The sequence below is a fragment of the Pseudophryne corroboree genome, chromosome 11 (genome assembly GCF_028390025.1).
Source record: "Pseudophryne corroboree isolate aPseCor3 chromosome 11, aPseCor3.hap2, whole genome shotgun sequence".
Taxonomy (NCBI): Eukaryota; Metazoa; Chordata; class Amphibia; order Anura; family Myobatrachidae; genus Pseudophryne; species Pseudophryne corroboree.
The window spans coordinates 180,906,419-180,925,838 of record NC_086454.1 but is presented as its reverse complement, the minus strand read 5'-3'; the positions used below and the strand labels follow the sequence as shown (position 1 = coordinate 180,925,838).

The following is a 19,420-nucleotide window of genomic DNA, read 5'->3' as shown; positions in this document are numbered from 1 at the left end:
GTGGTCACTGTGTCAGCAAACTGCAAAACTAAAATGCACCACAGGTATAGAATGTAGATGGATAGTATATTTAATGACGACACAGAGGTAGGTACAGCAGTGGCCTACTGTACGGTAATGCTATATATTATATACTGGTGGTCACTGGTCAGCAAAACTCTGCACTGTACTCCTCCTATATAATATTATACTGGTGGTCCCCAGTCCCCATAATAAAGCAGCACACTGAGCACAGATATGGAGTGTTTTTCAGGCAGACAACGTATACTGGTGGTCACTGTCAGCAAAACTCTGCACTGTACTCCTGCTATATAATACAGCTGCTCCCCAGTCCCCACAATTAAGCAGTGTGAGCACAGATATATGCAGTACACTGAGCACAGATATGGAGCGCTTTTTTCAGGCAGAGAACGGATAACTGGTGGTCACTGATCAGCAAAACTCTGCACTGTACTCCTCCTATATTATACAGCTGCTCCCCAGCCCTCCCCACAATTAAGCAATAATGCACAATCAAGTTCAACAATAACGGAGAGGACGCCAGCCACGTCCTCTCCCTAACATTTCCAATGCACGAGTGAAAATGGCGGCGACGCGCGGCTGCTTATATAGAATCCGAATCTCGTGAGAATCCGACAGCGGGATGATGACGTTCGGGCGCGCTCGGGTTGCCCGAGCCATACGGGAGAATCTGAGTATGGCTCGGACCCGTGTAAAAAGGGTGAAGTTCGGGGGGGTTCGGTTTCCGAGAAACCGAACCCGCTCATCACTAATTTCTGTGCATGCGTATGGGGCGCAGTGTGCATGCACGACGTACTTTCACCAAAAACTATGCAGTTTCACACAAGGCCGAGCGACTCTTTTCAGTTGCTCTGATGATCGGTGAGTGATTGACAGGAATGGGGCGTTTCTGGGAGGTAACTGACCAATTTCAGGGAGTGTGCTAAAAAACGCAGGGGTGTCAGATAAAAACGCAGGCGTGCCTAGGGAAACAGGGGAGCTGGCCGGACGCAGGGCATGTTTGTGACGTCAAAACAGGAACTAAATAAGACTGAAGTGATCGCAAGGTAGGAGTAGGTCTGCAGCTACTCTGAAACTGCTTGAAAAAATTTCTGCACTGTTCTGCTAACCTTTCATTCGGACTTCTGCTAAGCTAAGATACACTCCCAGAGGGAGGCGGCTTAGCGTTTGCACTGCTGCTAAAAGCAGCTAGCGAGCGATCAGCTCGGAATGAGGGCCATAGTCCTTAGTCTGCCCTGCTCCATTTGTCCACATGTCCGTGGTTAAGTGGACAGTGGGTACAACTGCATTTTTTAGGACACTGGTGACTCTTTTTCTGACGTCCGTGTACATTCTCGGTATTGCCTGCCTGGAGAAGTGGAACCTAAATGGTATTTGGTAACGGGGACACACTACCTCAAGCAATTCTCTAAGTCCCTGTGAACTAACGGCGGATACCGGACGCACGTCTAACACCAACATAGTTGTCAAGGCCTGAGTTATCCGCTTTGCAACAGGATGACTGCTGTGATATTTCATCTTCCTCGTAAAGGACTGTTGGACAGTCAATTGCTTACTGGAAGTAGTACAAGTGGTCTTCCGACTTCCCCTCTGGGATGACGCTCGACTCCCAGCAGCAACAACAGCAGCGCCAGCAGCAACAGCAGCAGTAGGCGTTACACTCAAGGATCCATCGGAGGAATCCCAGTTAGGAGAGGACTCATCAGACTTGCCAGTGACATGGCCTGCAGGACTATTGGCGTTCCTGTCTAAGGAGGAAATTAACATTAAGGGAGTTGGTGGGGTGGTTTGCAGGAGCTTGGGTACAAGAGGAAGAAGGGATTTAGTTGTCAGTGGATTGCTTCCGCTGTCACCCAAAGTTTTTGAACTTGTCAATGACTTCTGATGAATGTGCTCCAAGTGACGTATAAAGGAGGATGTTCCTAGGTGGTTAACGTCCTTTCCCCTACTTATTACAGCTTGAGAAAGGGGTTTGTGGGAACCGCACCGGTCTATCAATAGTTTTTGTATAAATAGAAATCTGAATAATGTCCTCTGAGAAACTGAAATTTATGTTTTAGAATTAATTCGGATTAAGGTAACTGTGCATATAGAAAGATACTGTATCTTTTCAAGTGCACTAAGTTTTGTTACCATTCAGTGGTGCTCCCATGAGTCAAAAAAGTATTAAAGAAAAAATACCAAATGAGAGGAAATGGGAAAGAAGTAGACTCTTGTTTGGGAGCACTCAACCTCAGAGGGACTGAAGTGTATCAATGTCTTATACTGATAAAATCATGATTTTAATAGTTTCTTAGTAAAATATGTAGAATTATCGGAGTTCAATAAATATGTGATTCAGGACTATTATGCGAAAAAATTTATATAGATTAGAGTAGATAATTAGCAAAAATTGCTATAATATAATGTAAGCCGGAAAATCTTTTATATTGTCAAAAAGGTGTCACCTTCTAGTCTCAGTAGTGTCCGTCATAGAGAGTATATGACCATCATTCATACTGCAAGAATCCCAAATGGAAAAATGATAGCAGAGAATTTAAATCATAGGTCATATGGATCCGAGTACCTATCTGTGACTTAAAATTAGGCAGCAAAATTTATTTGCAGTACCAGGATGTTCCAAGGTGCTCTCCCATCCAAGTACTAGTCCGGCCCTCCACTGCTTGGCTTCCAAGATCGGAAGAGATTGGGCATCTCCAGTGGGGTATGTCCGCAATTTTTTAAGCTAGCCCCTTTGTTTGTCACCTTAAATAGGAAATGGAATTGGTCGTATTTTCCACAAGAAAAGGGGGACGGACACACATGTGACAATTAGGCTCAAAATATACAGATTGGATATAACAATTATATGGCAAGAAAATGTCAAAGCCACTAATATCCAAACAAGGTAAATCCTTCCTTATTTATGCAGTACTGTACACCAGTCAAATATAAGTCAATAATAAACTCACTCGTAGTAGTGCTGTCTAAATATGTAAAACTAGGCATGCATTTATCACCCAGAGAAATCCCAAGATTACTACAAAGGAATCCTTTATAGTTGATGGGTTTGTATCTATATTTTTTGACAACCAATAATCCACCATTGGTATATACATCTGAGGTATACAGATGAAAGCAAATGTTGCAGTAACAGGGTGTTCCAAAGTGGTCTCCCATCTAAGTACCAACCCTGCCCACCACTATATAGCAATTGTGCTTGGATGCAATTAAGCAATTTTAGTGGGGTACATCCGCAATTGTATGCTTTTCACTAATTAGTATAATCACTTTCAATTAGTGAGTTTCTAAACCAGGTGGCCCTTTAATGGTATGAACAGAAAGCTTGGATGCATGTAATGCCTTATATACAGATTTAAACAGGGAATTTATCAATACAATTCTTAGTTTCTAAGAATGTACTCCACCACCTTCCGGAGTGCCCAGGCACATAAGTTGGTTCAGTAAAAACAAATGGAAATTTATATTCATGAAATTTTCATAAAATATAATACATAGTAAATGGATAAATAAACCATCTGTGTGTATCTATACAAGATATGCAGCTGGTTTCTTACCGCAGCATATGGTATATTGTTCTTGCTGAAGAGTGTAATTTAGATCAAAACATAACAGGTGTCAGCTTTAATAGCAGATAAATCCTCAACCATTCTGTGGTGATCAGGAAACATAGGTCTAAACCTGGCAAACTTTATGGCATATCATTTTAGAATAGTACTACCACTAAGCAGTAATATAGCTTGTGGGGATATGTAGGTTGGCAGGTAACTATTTACTAATCTCCCTATGTAGAGACTGCTAGAAATTTAAGCATAACTGGTACTGTTATATTTATACCAGACACTCCGGTATTTCATACGATACCAAGCTGTGTAGGATTTTGTGTCCCCAGGTTTTCCGGTGCAGGTATTGTGAGTGTGGATAACGGGAGGGGTGCCGCTGATCCCCGCTGCTCCTGCACACGATCGAGCTCCAGCAAGTGAGGAGAACGCCGCTACGTCCCGCCGTTTGTACCCGCAAACGGGTTCCAGAGGGTTGTGGAAGATCCAGTGGATATCCACCACTGTTTGCCCGCAATCAAGCTCCGGCGGGTGGGGAGAGCTGCTGACTTCCGCGGCTTCTGTGGTTGCCTGGTGACAGGCTGAGATGATCCGGCTTACAGGTCACGTGTGCGCACCACGTGACCATAAGGGTCCTGATGTACATTTCGCTGATAGGCTTGATCACAGGACCACGTCCTGTGATCAAGCCTACCAGCGAAACGTATGTCAGGACCCTTATGGTCACGTGGTGCGCACACGTGACCTGTAAGCCGGATCATCTCAGCCTGTCCCCAGGCAACCACAGAAGCCGCGGAAGTCAGCGGCTCTCCCCACCCGCCGAAGCTCGATTGCGGGCAAACAGTGGTGGATATCCACTGGATCTTCCACAACCCTCTGGAACCCGTTTGCGGGTACAAACGGTGGGACGTAGCGGCGTTCTCCTCACTTGCTGGAGCTCGATCGTGGGCAGGAGCAGCGGGGATCAGCAGCACCCCTCCCGTTATCCACACTCACAATAACTGCACCGGAAAACCTGGGGACACAAAATCCTACACAGCTTGGTATCGTATGAAATACCGGAGTGTCTGGTATAAATATAACAGTACCTGTTATGCTTAAATTTCTAGCAGTCTCTACATAGGGCGATTAGTAAATAGTTACCTGCCAACCTACATATCCCCACAAGCTATATTACTGCTTAGTGGTACAGGTTGAGTATCCCTTATCCAAAATGCTTGGGACCAGAGGTATTTTGGATATCGGATTTTTCCGTATTTTGGAATAATTGCATACCATAATGAGATATCATGGTGATGGGACCTAAATCTAAGCACAGAATGCATTTATGTTACATATACACCTTATACACACAGCCTGAAGGTCATTTTAGACAATATTTTTTGTAATTTTGTGCATTAAACAAAGTGTGTGTACATTCACACAATTCATTTATGTTTCATATACACCTTATACACACAGCCTGAGGGTCATTTAATACAATAACTTTAATAACTTTGTGTATTAAACAAAGTTTGTGTACATTGAGCCATCAAAAAACAAAGTTTTCACTATCTCAGTCTCAGTCAAAAAAGTCAGTATTTCGGAATATTCCGTATTTCGGAATATTTGGATATGGGATACTCAACCTGTAGTACTATTCTAAAATGATATGCCATAAAGTTTGTCAGGTTTAGACCTATGTTTCCTGATCACCACAGAATGGTTGAGGATTTATCTGCTATTAAAGCTGACACCTGTTATGTTTTGATCTAAATTACACTCTTCAGCAAGAACAATATACCATATGCTGCGGTAAGAAACCAGCTGCATATCTTGTATAGATACACACAGATGGTTTATTTATCCATTTACTATGTATTATATTTTATGAAAATGTCATGAATATGAATTTCCATTTGTTTTTGCTGAACCAACTTATGTGCCTGGGTACTCCGGAAGGTGGTGGAGTACATTCTTAGAAACTAAGAATTGTATTGATAAATTCCCTGTTTAAATCTGTATATAAGGCATTACATGCATCCAAGCTTTCTGTTCATACCATTAAAGGGCCACCTGGTTTAGAAACTCACTAATTGAAAGTGATTATACTAATCAGTAAAAAGCATACAATTGCGGATGTACCCCACTAAAAGTGCTTAATTGCATCCAAGCACGATTGCTATATAGTGGTGGGCAGGGTTGGTACTTAGATGGGAGACCACTTTGGAACACCCTGTTACTGCAACATTTGCTTTCATCTGTATACCTCAGATGTATATACCAATGGTGGATTATTGGTTGTCAAAAAATATAGATACAAACCCATCAACTATAAAGGATTCCTTTGTAGTAATCTTGGGATTTCTCTTGGTGATAAATGCATGCCTAGTTTTACATATTTAGACAGCACTACTACGAGTGAGTTTATTATTGACTCATATTTGACTGGTGTACAGTACTGCATAAATAAGGAAGGATTTACCTTGTTTGGATATTAGTGGCTTTGACATTTTCTTGCCATATAATTGTTATATCCAATCTGTATATTTTGAGCCTAATTGTCACATGTGTGTCCGTCCCCCTTTTCTTGTGGAAAATACGACCAATTCCATTTCCTATTTAAGGTGACAAACAAAAGGGCTAGCTTAAAAAATTGCGGACATACCCCACTGGAGATGCCCAATCTCTTCCGATCTTGGAAGCCAAGCAGTGGAGGGCCGGACAAGTACTTGGATGGGAGAGCACCTTGGAACATCCTGGTACTGCAAATAAATTTTGCTGCCTAATTTTAAGTCACAGATAGGTACTCGGATCCATATGACCTATGATTTAATTCTCTGCTATCATTTTTCCATTTGGGATTCTTGCAGTATGAATGATGGTCATATACTCTCTATGACGGACACTACTGAGACTAGAAGGTGACACCTTTTTGACAATATAAAAGATTTTCCGGCTTACATTATATTATAGCAATTTTTGCTAATTATCTACTCTAATCTATATAAATATTTTCGCATAATAGTCCTGAATCACATATTTATTGAACTCCGATAATTCTAAATATTTTACTAAGAAACTATTAAAATCATGATTTTATCAGTATAAGACATTGATACACTTCAGTCCCTCTGAGGTTGAGTGCTCCCAAACAAGAGTCTACTTCTTTCCCATTTCCTCTCATTTGGTATTTTTTCTTTATTACAGCTTGACAAAGGCAACACACGACTTGACACCTGTTGTCCGCATTTCTGTTAAAATAATTCCACACCGAAGAGTTGATTTTTTTTTGTATTTTGACCAGGCATGTCAATGGCCTTATTCGTCCCACGGACAACAGGTGTCTCGCCGGGTGCCTGACTTAAACAAACCACCTCACCATCAGAATTCTCCTTGTCAATTTCCTCCTCAGCGCCAGCAACACCCATATCCTCATCCTGGTGTACTTTAACAGTGACATCTTCAATTTGAATATCAGGAACTGGACTGTGGGTGCTCTTTCCAGCACTTGCAGGGGGCGTGCAAATGGTGGAAGGCGCCACCTCTTCCCGTCCAGTGGTGGGAAGGTCAGGCATCGCAACCGACACAATTGGACTCTCCTTGGGGATTTGTGATTTAGAAGAATGCACAGTTCTTTGCTGTGCTTTTGCCAGCTTAACTCTTTTAATTTTTTTAGCGGGAGGATGAGTGCTTCCATCCTCATGTGAAGCTGAACCACTAGCCATGAACATAGGCCTGGGCCTCAGCCGTTCCTTGCCACTCCGTGTCGTAAATGGCATATTGGCAACTTTACGCTTCTCCTCAGACGATTTTAATTTAGATTTTTCGGTCATTTTACTGAACTTTTGTTTTTTGGATTTTACATGCTCTCTACTATGACATTGTTCATCGGCCTTGGCAGACGACGTTGATGGCATTTCATCATCTCTGCCATGACTAGTGGCAGCAGCTTCAGCACGAGGTGGAAGTGGATCTTGATCTTTCCCTATTTTACCCTCCAAATTTTTGTTCTCCATTTTTTAATGTGTGGAATTATATGCCAGTAATATATCTGGAATTAGATGGCAGTAATGTCTGGAATTAGATACCACTAGATAGATACCAGATACCACTGTGACTGGAATAATGATGACCTATGCACAGTGACAGGACACTACCACAGCACGCTACAGCAGCAAGATGCAGCACAAGACACTGGACTTTTAGTAATGTACTGTAGTATACTGGTCCCCACAATGCAGCACTAGACAATGAGTAGTGATACTGAGCACTGATGAGGATACTAGAACTGACACTGGGCAGCGAGATGCAGCAATGGACTATTGCACTGTAGTATACTGGTCACCACAATGCAGCACAAGACAATGAGTAGTGATACTGAGCACTCATGAGGATACTAGAACTGACACTGAGCAGCAAGATGCAGCACTGGACTATTGTACTGTAGTATACTGGTCACCACAATACAGCACAAGACAATGAGTAGTGATACTGAGCACTGATGAGGATACTAGAACTGACACTGGGCAGCGAGATGCAGCACTGGACTATTGAACTGTAGTATACTGGTCACCACAATGCAGCACAAGACAATGAGTAGTGATACTGAACACTCATGAGGATACTAGAACTGACACTGGGCAGTGAGATGCAGCACTGAACTATTGTACTGTAGTATACTGGTCACCACAATGCAGCACAAGACAATGAGCAGTGATACTGAGCACTGATGAGGATACTAGAACTGACACTGGGCAGCGAGAACAGCACTGGACTATTGTACTGTAGTATACTGGTCACCACAATGCAGCAGCAAGACAATGAGTAGTGATACTGAGCACTGATGTGGATACTAGAACTGACACTAAGCAGCGAGATGCAACACTGGACTATTGTACTGTAGTATACTGGTCACCACAATGCAGCACAGATACTGAGCACTGATATTGAGCTGATATTGTGCTTTTAACTGAGAGAACGTAGTCACGTCCTCTCGCTCTCTCGACAATGTACTAGTGAAAATGGCGGCGATGCGCGGCTCTTTATATGGAATCCGAATCTCGAGAAAATCCGACAGCAGGATGATGACGTTTTGCCTCGTTCGGGTTTTCCAGTCAGGCGGAAAGAACCGAGGCTGCCTCGGACCTGTGTAAACCACTTGGAGTTCGGGGGGGTTCGGTTCTCGGAGAACCGAACCCGCTCATCTCTCTAATTTAGACGCCCAGATTTCAAGTTTAGATAAATCATTCTGCAGAGACTCCACATCTATTTCCGAATTAATTACCCTGCACAGTTTAGTATCATCTGCAAAGATTGACACTGTGCTTTCAAAACCTATTTCTAGGTCATTGATAAATATGTTGAACAGTAGTGGCCTGAGTACGGACCCTTGTGGTATTCTGCTCACTACTGGTGTCCAGCTTGAGGACTTCCCGTTTACCACTACTCGCTGTACCCTGTTATCCAGCCAGTTACTTATCCATGTACAGTTTTTCCTATTCCAAGCTCCTTTAATTTGATGATCAGTCTCCTGTGAGGCACTGTATCGAAGGCTTTTGCAAAATCAAAGTAGACCACATCCACTGCTTTTGCCTGGTCAAGATTGTTGCTCACTTCCTTATAGAAGTTAACTAAGTTAGTTTGACATGATCTGTCCCTCACAAACCCATGCTGGTTCTTGCAAATAATCTTAGCGGTCTGTAGATGCTCCTGTATGCTATCCCTTAGAATTCCTTCCAAAATTTTCCACACTAGAGGTATCACTAATTTTGTACCACTTGAGCTGACAATTTGCTCACCAGGAGCTCTTTTCATCTCTTAAGATCTGTGGGGATAATTCAGACCTGATCGCTGCTGTGCGTTTGTGCCGGTGCAAGCCAGAGATGCGATCGGAAGCTCAGCCCAGCAACCGCCTCTGCCTGATTGACAGGCAGAAGCTTTCGCTGGGCAGGAGGGGGCGCACCGGTGGCGTTGGGCCGCCATTTTAGGGGTACGGTCCGGGCAATGCAGGAGTGCCAGGACTGGGGGGGGGGGCTGTGGTGGTGAATGCATGATGTCACACGCAGCCACTGTGACCCAGAGAGTGATGGGTACTCCCTGCCAGCATGCAGGAGCTGCACTGGTAGGGAGCTACTCTTCAGATTCAAAAGCATCACCGCCGTGTGATGATTTTGTACCTGTGCTGGGGGGGAAGGGGTAGAGCCAGACATGCGTGGCGGACTAGCCCTGTGCTGGGCATCCCCCCACATGTCTGTGAAAGTGATCGTAGATGTGCTAAATTTAGTACATCTACGATCAAGTCTGAATTACCCCCTGGGTCAGTTGGAAAGAAAGACACAACGTATGACTTAAATCTAGGATCAAGCACAGTTGCCAAAATGTAGTGATCCGATTTCAAGATGTGGACAACCTATGGATCCTGGCAAAGCAAATAAAGGACTTGATCTACAAGTCTGACTTAGCAGATTCACTTTATTTCATCTCCTTCTTCAATTTCTCAAGCTGCTATTCCAAAAGTCTAATTAAAGGAATCACCTGACTCAAGCTAGCAGTGTCTGAACTCACTTCACAGGTGACTACTTTGAATGGTTACAGCACCTTGCACAACACAAAATGTTTTCTCCACTGCATTTGACTAAGGTACAATCCCCTCGTTTCCCAATGTCATGGTTTGTTGTGTAGCTTTGGATGGCTTGTTGCTGTCCCTCCATCTGTTGAAGCATATAACGGGTGGAATTCCACCTTGTTACCACCTCTTGCTTACATAGAGGCAGCAGCGATAGCACTAATATAGTAATGCATTACTGATTGAGCTGCAGCCTATGATGCAGTATCTGATCATTTGCGACACCCTCGGCTGGCTGTGTGTTAGGGTCTCCTGCTCTGTGCTGCCACGTCGTCATGGCAACCGGGAGACAAGTGCTAGCGGAGTAACCTGAGCGTAGCTGATACTCCGGTTCGGGTCTTTTGCTGTGCAGTGGTTACAGGCTCTGTGCACAGCAGGAGATCCGGTGCTGGTTTTTGTGCTCACAGTCTGTGAGGTCTGAGTGGGGCGTGGACAGCACCTGCTATATAAACCCTCTTCTCAGGTTAGGCAGATGCTGCTGAATCTTTGTTGGTTAGTCAGTTCCTGAAAGCTAGCTAGTACTGTGTAAACTTTGTATTTGTTTGTTGCTTACTGCAAATAGGCCTTGGGATTTGGTATTACACTTTGCCAATCCAGACCTAGCAGTAAGACTGGAGTCAGTCGTTTAACCTGCTGGGGTTCTTTTGCTACTCTGTGAACCTAGCAAGTTTGCGGCTGTATTCTCAGACTTGCCTGCCAAAATCCTTTCTCACTGTGCAAGGTGTTCAGGTGTCAGTTTAGTGGCAGTAAGCTGAACCAGTGCACTGCAAGTGAAGACTAGGATTGTGGAGACTCTCCTTGTGTCTATTATTCCATCTCTGACCAAGGAATTTACTGCCACACCCGTTGGTAACCCTTTAGGGTTTTGCTGTTGCCCTTAGCAACAGCATTTCGGGTTCTCTACGTATTAAATCACAACATCTCGCTTCTTTCCATCTGAGCATTCCTAATACTAGGGAAACACCCAGTTTCTTAGCCTTTGGGCTTCTCTGTTCACTTTGTGTTTATTTTGTTACCCTATCACCTTCTGTGTATGTAATGTCATATTCCCCAGTCTGTCTGTGAGTTCATTTGTTTTGCATCCCTCTCCGTTCAGACACCAGTACATTCCTGCTGGCACTGGTGTGCATAACATATTCAGCAGCCTAATACTCCTGTTGAAATTTTGTGGGAATATGGAGCATACCCCTCAAAATACTTTGCAACAGGTGGTCGATCAGGTGCAGGTCCTGACTCGACAATTTAATGATTTGTCCATTAAAATGCACACCTCGCAGGCCACTGGCGGAGCTCCCGCAGCAGCAGTACCTTCAGGGGTTAAGGAGCCGAAAGTAAATCTCCCGGATCGTTTTTCTGGAGATCGCTCGCAGTTCTTTTGTTTCAAGGAGAGCTGCAAGCTATATTTCCAGCTTAGGCCTCAGTCTTCTGGGTCGGAGATTCAGCGGGTGGGCATAGTGATTTCCTTGCTACAAGGAGACCCACAGGTCTGGGCATATGGGTTGCAGCCTGACTGTCCGTCGCTTAAAAGTGTTGATGCTTTTTTTACGGCACTGGGCATGTTGTATGATGACCCTGACAAGACGGCCTCAGCCGAGGCTCAGATTTTGATCCTTAAGCAAGGGCGAAGGCCAGTTGAGGTTTATTGTACGGAGTTTCGGAGGTTGGCCCATGATACCCAGTGGAATGACCCAGCCCTGAGACACCAGTACCGAAGAGATCTTTCTAACCAGTTAAAAGACCAACTGGTACAATATCCCTTGCCTGATAGCTTGGATCAGCTCATGCAGTTATCCATTCGGGTGGATAGACGGCTGAGAGAGCGCAGGCTTGAAAGGGAGACCGAGGTTTCCTTCTTTCCCAAGGGAACCTCAGACTCTGAGGAATTTTCTGAGGAGCCTATGCAGATTGGGGCTACCCGCCTCTACTCGCGTGAGAAGACGCGGAGGAGACAGCAGGGGTTATGTTTGTACTGTAGGAATAAAGGTCATGTGGTAGTATCATGCCCAGAAAAGCCGGAAAACTTCAGGGCCTGAGGGTGATGGGAAATATCCTGTCAGGCCAGAAGTCAGAATTTCCCAAGAAGACTTTTATCATTCCGGTGACCTTGAAGATCCTCGGTCAAACTGTCAAGACTGAGGCCTTTGTGGACAGTGGGGCCGACGGGGTTTTTATGGACCGCCAATTTGCCCTGAAACACTCTGTTCCCTTAGTACCCTTGGCATCGGAAATTGAGATTTGTGGGTTAAACGGGGAACCATTATCCCAGGGTAAAATTACCTCTTGCACTAGCCAGATTTCTTTGTTTATTGGAGCCACACACTCTGAAAAATTGTCCTTTTATGTGACTGTCTGTACTTTTGCACCATTGGTGTTGGGGTTACCCTGGTTAAGGGCCCACAATCCTCAATTTGACTGGGTCTCTGGGGAGATTCTTAGTTGGGGTACTGATTGTTTCAGGAGTTGCTTGAGCCTTCCAGTCAGGCTTTCGCAGCTAAGTTTGCCAGGATTGCCAGAATGTTATGCAGATTTTGCGGACGTGTTCTCCAAAAGAGTTGCAGAGGTACTACCTCCCCATCGCCCCTATGACTGTGCCATTAATTTGTTGCCGAATGCTAAGCTTCCCAAGAGCAGGTTGTACTCCCTGTCACGTCCTGAGACTCAGGCTATGGCAGAGTACATTCAGGAGAACTTGGCTAAGGGATTTATCAGACCTTCACAGTCTCCAGTTGGGTCGGGGTTCTTCTTCGTGGGTAAAAAGGACGGTTCGTTGTGACCCTGCATCGACTTCAGGGAATTGAACCGTATCACGATTAAAAACTCATACCCAGTGCCTCTCATTTCGATCTTGTTTGACCAGCTTCGTACTGCCACCATTTTTTCTAAGATTGACCTACGCGGTGCGTACAATCTAATCCGAATAAGAGAGGGGGATGAATGGAAGACTGCCTTTAATACCCACTCAGGGCACTATGAATATTTGGTGATGCCTTTTGGGCTCTGTAATGCCCCGGCAGTCTTCCAGGACTTCATGAACGATGTGCTCAGGGAATATTTGGATAGATTCTTAGTTGTATACTTAGATGACATCCTAATCTTCTCCCATTCCCTGGAGGAACATCGGAAGCATGTACGCTTAGTCCTCCAGAAACTCAGAGACCACCGGCTTGGGGCGAAGCTGGAGAAGTGCAAATTTGAAGTTCAGCAAATCGCATTTCTAGGATATATTATCTCTCCAGAAGGTTTCCAAATGGAGGGTTCCAAGGTACAGGCAGTCCTGGATTGGGTGCAGCCCACTAGTTTGAAGGCGCTTCAGCGTTTTCTGGGCTTTGCAAATTTTTATAGACGATTTATCGCTGGATTTTCGTCTATAGTGGCGCCCTTGGTGGCACTCACTAAGAAAGGGGCGGATGTTGCTCATTGGTCTTGTGAGGCCAAAGCGGCTTTTGCCCGTCTCAAAAGGGCATTTGTCTCGGCCAAGGTGCTGCGACACCCAGATCCAGAGCGTCCTTTTGTGGTGGAGGTGGATGCCTCTGAGATGGGTATTGGGGCAGTGCTCCCTCAGATGGGGGTGTCTGATAATCGCCTTCATCCCTGTGCTTACTTTTCCCGTAAATTTTCGCCTGCCGAGATGAATTATGATGTGGGTAACCGGGAATTGTTGGCTATTAAGGATGCACTCGAGGAGTGGAGACACTGGCTTGAGGGGGCTAAGTTTGTGGTCTCAATTCTCACCGACCATAAGAATTTGGCATATTTAGAGTCAGCGAAGCGCCTCAATGCCAGGCAGGCACGATGGGCTTTGTTTTTTGCTCGCTTTAATTTTTTGATAACATATCGCCCTGGGTCAAAAAACATCAAGGCTGATGCGCTCTCGCAGAGTTTTGCTCCAATCCAGGAGACCACCGAGGAGCCATTGCCCATTGTGTCCCCATCATGTATTAAAGTGGGCATTACCCAGGACCTCTTGTCATTAGTCCTTAGAGCACAGGAGCAGGCTCCTCCAGACCTTCCGGTAGGTCTTTTGTTTGTGCCTCCTAGGTTAAGACAGCGAGTGTTCCTGGAATTCCATGCCAAGAAGTCGGCAGGTCACCCGGGTATTGCCAGAACTCGGGAGTTGCTATCTAGGGTGGTGTGGTGGCCCTCGGTGGCTAGGGATGTGGATCAGTGGGTTCGGGCATGTGACATCTGTGCCCGAAATAAGACTCCTAGAGGGGTTCCTGTTGGCCCTTTACATCCACTCTCTATTCCATCTAAGCCATGGACCCACATTTCAATGGATTTTGTGGTGGACTTGCCCAAATCCTCGGGGATGACAGCCATCTGGGTTGTCGTTGACAGGTTTTCGAAGATGGCGCACTTCGTTCCATTGGTTGGGCTGCCATCGGCCAGACGCCTGTCTGAATTATTTATCCTGCATGTTGTGCGCCTCCACGGGTTGCCACTTGATGTGGTCTCTGACCGCGGATCTCAGTTTGTGGCCAAATTCTGGAGGGCATTTTGTTCCGATCTCCAGATTTCTGTCAGCTTGTCGTCAGGCTACCATCCGCAGTCTAATGGGCAGACTGAAAGGGTGAACCAGTCCTTGGAGCAGTTCCTCAGGTGTTATGTCTCCAAGTGTCAGACTGACTGGGTTGCTCATCTGTCCATGGCGGAGTTTGCCTATAACAACGCGGCTCACTCTGCTACAGGGATCTCTCCCTTCCTTTGTGTGTATGGGCATCATCCTAAGGCCAATTCTTTTGACCCCCTGGACTCCACGCCTGGTGGTTCCTCTGTGGTTTCGGTCCTTAGAGGTATTTGGAGGAAAGTGAAGAAAGCCCTTGTGTCTGTGTCATTAGTGACCAAAAGGGTTTTTGATAAGCGGAAGAGACCCTGCAGCTTCAAATTAGGAGACTTCGTCTGGTTGTCTACCAAGAATTTGAAGTTGAGACAGCCATCTCATAAGTTAGGCCCCCGGTTCATTGGTCCTTATAAGATCACTAGGGTTATCAATCCGGTGGCATTTCAGTTAGATCTACGCCGTTCTTTGGGTATCAATAAAACATTTCATTGTTCCCTTTTAAAACGGGCGATTAGTAATCCTTCTTCCAGTGGAAGACCTTCCCCTCTTCTGATACGTGGCTAGAGGGAGTTTGTTGTTGAAAGGATTCTTGACTCCAAGATGGTTCGGGGTCGGCTGTCATTTTTGGTGCACTGGAAGGGGTATGGCCCGGAGGAGCGGTCGTGGGTGCGCAGTTGTGATCTTCATGCCCCCAGACTGTTACGCTCTTTCTTCTCGCAGTTCCCCGATAAGCCCGGTGGTAGGGGTTCTTTGACCCCTCGTCAGAGGGGGGGTACTGTTAGGGTCTCCTGCTCTGTGCTGCCACGTCGTCATGGCAAACGGGAGACAAGTGCTAGCGGAGTAACCTGAGCGTAGCTGATACTCCGGTTCGGGTCTTTTACTGTGCAGTTCTCTACGTATTAAATCACAACATCTCGCTTCTTTCCATCTGAGCATTCCTAATACTAGGGAGACACCCAGTTTCTTAGCCTTTGGGCTTCTCTGTTCACTTTGTGTTTATTTTGTTACCCTATCACCTTCTGTGTATGTAATGTCATATTCCCCAGTCTGTCTGTGAGTTCATTTGTTTTGCATCCCTCTCCGTTCAGACACCAGTACATTCCTGCTGGCACTGGTGTGCATAACATAGTGTGACCCATGGGATTGTGCAGTCCATCCGCCACAGCAACAACAAAGAGGCCTCATCCTTCCCCTGCAATGGTAGCGTCATGTCTCCGTTTTAAGAGATGGAAGCCATCGCCGCCCTCTCTGCCCACAAACGGCATCAGACTGTCAATCATTAAAAACTCTGATGCCAATTTGTGTGCTACAATAAAACACAAACAGGTGCTCTGACCTACTGGTGGAAATTAAGAAGACTAAAAGCAAAAAAGGTTCTATCTCCAATGGGATCAGCTGCCACTTCCCTAAACGAGAGGGATAATTGCAAATACCCCTTATTTAGAAAAACCAAAGACTAAATAGATGAGAGTGCTGCTATTCCCAATGGTGACAACCCTATATCCCTCATATTAATACACTTTTGTTAGCAGTAATTTGTCTTAATTGAGAGAAGGATTTATCTTAAAATCTAAGTTAATACACAATAAAATATTACAGTATAGAATACACCATATAAAATACAAAATACATATTTAACTTGGATTTAAAGCCACATACAAAGTATTATCCCAACAACTTCAATATGGCTATTTAAAAAAGTATAAAAATGGCTCAGTTCATATATTTGCCATTATTTTATAGCATACAGTTTCTTCTATATACTCAGTCTTTTCAGACCTAGTATAGTTTTAGTTGATGGACAATTTCCTGTCCGTCACCACTTTGCCATGACTCTTATTAATTGCACTGTCCTCAAAGCCACAGATAGTTCACTGTATGGTCCTTTTAGACCATATAATTCGGTGCACAGTCCTCAAGACAGATGTTTGATGATATTGGGAACCCACACAGATTTTACTCCCTCTTACCCACTTGCTGTTTGTATATACGCTTGCAGCATCGGTGGAAACAGGGCTTTGGATACCGTGGTCCCAATGGCTTATTTTGGACAGTCAGTGGTGCAATGTTGGCTTCCGCGGCAGTAGTGCTCTCAACCTGGCTCTCCGTGTAACGCATTTTTCCACCTTAAAACTATTCTCGACGGCTTCCTCAGACACATTGATGAGCCTCTCGAGTGTAGCGCTTTATACTAGCCATTCCCGGCACTTCCCACGCCATTTTGCCGATGCGCACTTCAATGTTACACGTTCCATGCCTAATTTCCATCCACTCCTATTTATGGGTTCCAGTGGACATCTTTACATTTGCTTCCCAAGCCTCCATATAATTTTTACAGGTTCGATAGCCATTTTTGTTATATTCAAGATCACTGTTTGTATTCTAAGCCTTGTTTCTATAGCCATTCAATCTTTAAGCTTAACTGTACAGCTATATATTGGCATTACTCCAATTTCTTAAATATATCTACCTAGAAATCGCACAGTAACCTTACCCTCATATGACAAATACCACATATATTAAAAAACATTAATAAAAACATTAATAATAAAAAACCTTAATAAACAACGTCACCCTTATTTTTAAGGGGTAAAATATTTCCCCTTTATCTTCTCTAGTCTTATTTCCACCAGTTTTATCCAATCATTGCTTTTTTTTCCTCCCCTAATTTAAACTGACATATTTGTATATTATTTCTATATATTTTCACAAAACTATATCAAATCTCCACGTATTTTATACACGATAATCGGGCATACTTCACTGCTTCTGGGACACTTATAGATCCTATGAATTTTAATTACATTTTGCCTTTTCACCCAAAAAATAGGACTCAATTATAGGAACCCAGACCTCAAATTCCCCTCTAAATCCACGGGGCCACCCCTTGGATCTCTTATAAACCACATGACCCCCCTAGAATTCATCCCACTCTACTCAACAATCAAGCACCCCCCCCCCCCCCCAAAAAAAAAAAAAAAGGAGAATCATGGTTACAAATGATTCAATTCTATGGTATCATTTAATCTAAATAGGGTAATTGTTCTAAGACAAAAAAAATCCAGTACGCTTTGCGTTTACACAGTCTAACAAACCAATCCCCCCTCTGCAGGTTTTTTCCACATATTCAATTCCTCTTGTGGTTATGTTATCCATTTTGCCCTCTTGGTACTCGGTGACATGTCTATATAGTGTGTTATTTTTCATTTTCTTTTCTATATTTCTTTTATGTTCCATAAACCTGCAGTTGAGGGTTCTGATCGTTCTCCCCACATATTGCAGGCCACATACACAGTGCAATAAATACATTACGAATGTGGGTCTGCAATTAATAAATTTCTGTATCTGATGTTCCTCCCTCGTTACCAATGATTGAAATTTTATGATTTTCTTACTCTTTTCTTACTGATTCCACATCACGTTATAAACTTATATTCCCTCTTCCATTTTATATCCTTAATCAAATTTTAAAAAGTGTGTTTTGTCTTGTATGTATATATATATATATATATATATATATATATGATCATAAATCCTTTACATAACTTTGTAAGTGACTGTCCACAAAAATGATAGATTATTGGTTACGGAGCCCACCTCTGAGATTATAGATCTCCCAGGGGGGCTTCCAGACGTTTGTGCACTTTAGGTAAAAAAATGAAAAGTTGGAATAACAGGGTTTAGTGTATACAGAAAATTTAGCATTTCCTTAGTTATCACACCCATTGCCATGGCTTCTTCTAGCATACATTTTAGCTTTTTTATTTGTTGAATCACATGTCAATTTCTTATTAAAAAAAAATCTTTATTTCCCAATTGTCCTAGAGATGAGCGGGTTCGGTTCCTCGGAATCCGAACCCCCCCGAACTTCAGCCTTTTTACACGGGTCCGAGGCAGACTCGGATCTTCCCGCCTTGCTCGGTTAACCCGAGCGCGCCCGAACGTCATCATCCCGCTGTCGGATTCTCGCAAGGCTCGTATTCTATGGCGAGACTCGGATTCTATATAAGGAGCCGCGCGTCGCCGCCATTTTCACACGTGCATTGAGATTGATAGGGAGAGGACGTGGCTGGCGTCCTCTCCGTTAGAATAGATAGAGACACTTGAGTTGATTTACTACTAACTTAGTAATTTTGGGGAGCATTAGGAGTACTCAGAGTGCAGAGTTTTGCTGATAGTTACTAGTGACTAGAGATGAGCGGGTTCGGTTCCTCGGAATCCGAACCCCCCCGAACTTCAGCCTTTTTACACGGGTCCGAGGCAGACTCGGATCTTCCCGCCTTGCTCGGCTAACCCGAGCGCGCCCGAACGTCATCATCCCGCTGTCGGATTCTCGCGAGGCTCGTATTCTATCGCGAGACTCGGATTCTATATAAGGAGCCGCGCGTCGCCGCCATTTTCACACGTGCATTGAGATTGATAGGGAGAGGACGTGGCTGGCGTCCTCTCCGTTAGAATAGATAGAGACACTTGAGTTGATTACTTAGTAATTTTGGGGAGCATTAGGAGTACTCAGAGTGCAGAGTTTTGCTGATAGTTAGTTACTAGTGACTGACCACTTTATTATTTAATATAATCCGTTCTCTGCCTGAAAAAAAACGATACAGTCACATACCATATCTGTGCTCAGCCTCAGTGTGCTGCATGATAATATCATCTATGTATATCTGA

At 44.2% G+C, this 19,420-nt stretch overlaps 2 pseudogenes; one reads left to right on the top strand and one right to left on the bottom strand.

Moving 5' to 3' along the window:
• Window positions 1-2,619: 2,619 nt before the first annotated feature.
• Window positions 2,620-2,739, bottom strand: LOC134971292 (5S ribosomal RNA; annotated as a pseudogene).
• A 3,475-nt stretch (window positions 2,740-6,214) lies between these two features.
• LOC134971361 (5S ribosomal RNA) lies at window positions 6,215-6,334 on the top strand (annotated as a pseudogene).
• The last annotated feature ends 13,086 nt before the right edge of the window (window positions 6,335-19,420 follow it).